At 48.2% G+C, this 5240-nt stretch overlaps 1 pseudogene; it reads left to right on the top strand.

Moving 5' to 3' along the window:
* Positions 1–801: 801 nt before the first annotated feature.
* LOC111822657 (uncharacterized) lies at positions 802–920 on the top strand (annotated as a pseudogene).
* The last annotated feature ends 4320 nt before the right edge of the window (positions 921–5240 follow it).

The raw sequence follows: 5240 nt of genomic DNA, 5'->3' as shown, positions 1-5240 counted from the left end.
GGGTCACTTTTCCATTAGGCACACTAGGCACAGTGCCTAGGGCCCAAAAGACTCTCAAATACTGTGAAAATGTTTCAATTTCTTTTAAAAATCAGAAGAAAAAGATTAACTTTTAGATTGAAGACAATGTTTTCATATATGGTATCCATGTGTTTTCATATATTCATCTATGCCAATCCAGCCATATCTCTTGTGCATCAAAAGACACTAGCAAGGGGACGAAATATCATTTTTAAGAGTATCTATGGAAGAAGAGCTCTCTGAGGGCAAAAGTGCCTAGGGCCCACCAACATCATAATGGAGACCTCCAATGCCACCAGTGTCTATCTCCAGATTTCTTGTGAGATGGTGACAACAAACCCCAATTTGTTTAGACTGCTTTTTCTATTTACAACCAAAGCATTCTTACCTGAGGCAAGTCAGAAGGGCTTCCTCCAAAGCTAAGTGCCACAGTTTTCTACCAGGGCCCAGCAATGACTCTGTTTGGGACAGAGCGGCATTAAGAGTTTTGTCAACTTCTGACCCTTCTGCCCCTAGGACTCAAACCCAGCCCAAAGAACCTGCCATTAACCATCTCCTCTTTTACACCTCCCCTCCTTTAAAGCCCTAACCACCCAAACTCCTCAGTACTCCCCTAGACACGTCCACGGAAGCAAGTGGATTCTGGTGTTTTATGTGGGGATGAGGGGTCTGTATCTTCATTAGAAGCGTCTGAACCTCAAACTAGTCAATAAAGTGTTTTCTGTAGCACTGTCTACTTTAAAGCTTACCTGCTACAGTTTTAGACCTGGTACTAATCTTGGCTACGGCCACACCACCCTGAACGTGCCCGATCTCGTCTGATCTTGGAGGCTAAGCAGGGTCAGGCCTGATTAGTACTTGGATGGGAGACCGCCTGGGAATACCTGGTGCTATAGGCTATTTTGCCCCCTCCTGAGAGCCTCCTGTCTTTGGAAACCCTGGTGGCGTAGTGGTTAAGAGCTATGGCTGCTTACCAAAAGTTGGCAGTTCCATTCTACCGGGCACTCCTTGGAAACCCTGTGGGGCAGTTCTGGAATTGACTCGATGGCAACGGGTACAGTTTTTAATAACCTTGGTAATGGCTAATAATATTAAGCACTCAGCTGCTAACCGAAAGGTCAGCGGTCCAACCACACCCAGTGGCTCTGCAGGAGAAAAGACCTGGCAATCTGCTCCTGTAAACATTGAAGCCCAGAGACCCTCTGGGGCAGTTCTACTGTGTCCTATAGGGTCGCTAGCATTTGAAATCGACCTGGCAGTACACAACCACCACCACCACCACCCTTGGGGACTATACCCTAAGGAAATAAAGGGTGTTCTCCAAGAAGAAACAAAAAGTGGCTGCAAGGATGGGCTCAAACACAGCAACGACTGTGAGGATGGCACGGACTTGGCAGTGTTTCCTTCTGTTGTACACAGGGTCGCCATGAGTCGGTACCGAGTGGATGGCACCTAGCAACCACCACAACTAAGAACAAAATTGTTCATGACAGTAACCGTTGAATTAATTCAAATATTTAATAATTTCAACACTGCCCTCCCAAAACAAATCAGTCCCAGTGATGTCAATTCTCACTCATAGTGACTCTGGAGGACAGAGTAGAACTGTGCCATTGGGTTTTAAAGGTTGTAATTTTTATGGAAGCAGACTGCCACATCTTTCTCCCGTGGAGCGGCTGGTGGGTTCCAACAGTCCACCTTTCCGTTACCAAGGCTTATCCATTGCACCACCAGGGTGCAGGTGGTATAAATCTCGGAGCATCCATACTTACCAAATCCTTTTGTTGACATGAAAAACAGTGATCTCAGTCTATTTTTACTGATATAGAGGAATGACCATTTTTACGTGAAAAATCAGGTCAGTTTTCCCCCGATTCATGTGCGTGGAAACACATGAATATACTGTATAGAAGAAGATGTATCAGTCAGATATTTTCAATTTCAAGTAAGACAAAGGCTGTACCTCAACTGACTCCACAATGAGTAAACGTATTTTCCAAAATAAGGAATCCAGAAGTTGGGAGCTCTCGGCTCATGTCCCGCTTCTCGGGGTTTCTGCTGCGGGCTCTATGCTCCTGCTTGTGCTGGTGCTGCCCTTAGGCTGTCCTCCCTCCTAGTCAGACAATGGCTGCCAACACAGAAGAGCTAAAACTCGGGAGAGCTACACACACGAACCATTTGCGGCTCCCACTTTAAGTGTGAGAACACCTTTCCCAAAAGCCCCAAGGATACTGCCCTTGCGTCTCATTGGCCAGGACTGGGTCACATGCTTTTGCTTTAACCAATTACCGGCAAAGGGCCGAAGCCCACCATGATTGGCTGAGACGTATCACAGCGCCTTCGCTCACCTAGCCGTTCCCTCCCCGAAATGCTTCACCACCCACAAGGCATGTGGCCCAGGTAAGGAGGTGGCTACCTGCACGGACTCAGGGTTTTATTAAAAAGAGGGGCTGGAGAATGGAAGTTTAGGAGGCAACCAACAGTGTCTGTTGCAGAAGGCACACAACATAGTGCTAACAGGGGTTTCTCTGAATAGCAAGGTGCTTAAGAATGCCGGGGTTTGATTCTAGCCTCTACTTACTTGACAGATAATATTTCCCTGGATTAATTATTCAACATCTCTAGGCTTCTACTATAGAATGTGGATGACAGAAGGAACCAACCTCTAGGGCTGATTTTGGTGAATTAAATGAGATAATACGTGAGAAGTTCTTAGCACTGTGCCAGAAACGTTAAACACTCACTACTTTTTAGCTGTTATTAGCCTTATTATTGGCTTATGAATTGTGAGGTTATGAGATATCCATTTTTTTAATATGTTACCTAGCTCCAAACTTATTTTTCATAATCTGAATTTTTAAAGCTTTTCTCTTTTTCACTGAGCATCATCTTGAGCTTTCTCAATAGAGGGCGCTAAAGGCTCATTGCAGGAGGAAGCTGCTTCTCTTACCAGTTCCTGCTGCTGCACTATTGGTCAGGGGTGCAGGTGTGAGGCATAGCCTGGGTCAGGTGATGGAAATCACACATCCAGGGGAAGCCTTTGGGGCCCAGGGAAGTTTTCCTGCACTGACCATAGGGAGGGGTCTATCTCTTCCCAGGCTGCCATTAGGTGGTGATGCCCCCAGCGGTGAGTGGTCCCACTGTAATGGAGGGAGCCAGGCTCCCAGTTGCGAACCACAGCAAGCCCTGGCCCCATCCTTGCCCACCCCACTTGCCTGTTGCTGTAGTGTCAAATACCTTCCAGTCCTTTATCTTGCGGGGGAAACTCCAGGTTTTCAGGGAAGAAGCAGCACAGGTGAAGCTCTCAATTTTGATGCTTGGCAGGGAAAGGAAAAACATAGGTTTCAGAAAATGGGTTCCTGGAGTGACGCTTAGGCCCCCCCAATTGTCTAAAGTATCCCAGTTAGCTCAGGATGCAGCCATGATGTAGAACCATGCCTCAATCCCTGGGGTCCAGGAGTCAGAATTTTGGCTGCCGCTCACTTGCTGCGGAAACTTGGCCGGGAAGCTTCTGTCTCTAGGCTTAGCTCTCCTTGGTTCCGATATAGGAGTGCAGTGTCTGGCACAGAGTAGCTCCTCAATACGTGTTTTCTGTTTTTCGGCTACCAAGCAACCACCGCACGTTTTCCAGGTTCCCAGAGATAATGGGCTGGGGGATTGTGATGGAGGCTCCCCCCCCCCCATAGCCAAGGAGCAGACATGTGTCCCAGGCCAGGCCAATCTGATGCTCCCCCTGGAACTGGAACCTTAAACAGATGGATGTAGTGGGGGAGCTCCTTTCACTGGAGAGGTGGTGCCCTAACCACACTGTCCTTGCTAGGCAATTATTCCCGGGGGTCCCCCTTCTTGGTCTTCTGCAGCCACCTTGGTTTTGTCCCATTTCCCAGTTCTCCAGCCTCCCAAGGATTCTGGGAATGCCCATTATCCTCCCAGTTTATCCCCTGTGCTGAGTCAGCTCACTTCGGCTTCGGTGTCCTGTGGCCAAAGACCCCTGACACTGACAAGGGGATCCACTGCTTCAGGGAGGGGGCATGCTCAGTGCTTTCCCCTGGTTCAGTCCTCAGAAGGGTGTGTTGAATAGTGGAGTTTAGGAGGCAGTGCAAATCCTTACAGTGGCTTTCAAGGCCCTTTGTGTCCTGGGCCCTCTACTCCTCTGGCCCACATGTCCACTCCACCCCGTTGGCCTCCTGGCTGTTTGTCACACTCAGTATGCACACTCATGCCTCTTGGCTTTTGCACTTGCTGTTCTCTTTGCCTGGAACACTTTTCCTCCAGAAATCCCCATGGCTCACTCCTTTTCCTCTAATGTCACCTTCTCGGTGGAGCCTCCCTCAACCACAGTATTTTTAAATACAAACCTCACGCCTCAGACCCTTCTGTCCCCTTTGCCTCCTTTAGTTTTCTCCATGACTTCTTAACATATTATAATTTGCATATTCATTTTGTTGTCTACCTCTTAAGCTCCACAAAGGCAGGACTTTTTGTCTGTCTTGCTCATTTCACTATCCCCAGCAGAGTAACCTGCCACATACTGGTGCTCAATAAATATTTGTTGATTTGAGTTGCATTCTGGGTGGACACAGTCAAGGACTTGGCTGTAGTGGGCCTCTTGGTGGAACAAGTCTTGGTCCATCAGAGCTCACTGCCTGCCCAGACCTGGAGATCCTGACTGACAGATTGTCCCCATTGGAGGCAGCTCCTGGGAAGACCCCTACCCCAACAACTGCATGTGGGGAGGAGGACTCTTAAGTCCCGGCCTCTCCTGGCTGAAGAGCCAGTACATCTTGGAGGACTCTCACTTTTTTTTAAATTTTTTCCCATACAGAAGTTCATGCATACATTCTTATGTGACTCTAATTGCTCTCCCCATAGTGTGACAGCACACTCCTCCTTTCCACTCCGGATTCACCGTGTCCATTCAACCAGCTCCTAACCCTCTCTGCCTTCCCATCTCAACTCTGGACACAAGCTTCCGGTTTAGTCTCTTTTATCTACTTGAGCTAAGAGGCACACTCCTCACGAGTATCGCTTTATGTCCCACAGTCCAGTCCAATCCCTGCCTGAAGAGTTGGCCTTGGAAATTGTTTTAGTTCTGGGCTGATAGAGAATCCAGGGGCCGTGGTTTCCAGGGTACCTCCAGTCCCAGTCAGACCATTAAGTCTGGTCTTCTTACTAGAATTTGAGTTCTGCACCCCACCTTTGTCCTGCTCCATCCGGGA

Source organism: Trichechus manatus, unplaced genomic scaffold, assembly GCF_000243295.1.
Source record: "Trichechus manatus latirostris isolate Lorelei unplaced genomic scaffold, TriManLat1.0 scaffold00190, whole genome shotgun sequence".
Taxonomy (NCBI): Eukaryota; Metazoa; Chordata; class Mammalia; order Sirenia; family Trichechidae; genus Trichechus; species Trichechus manatus.
Note: the sequence above shows the minus strand (reverse complement) of the source record. Positions and strands in the feature narration are given on the sequence as shown.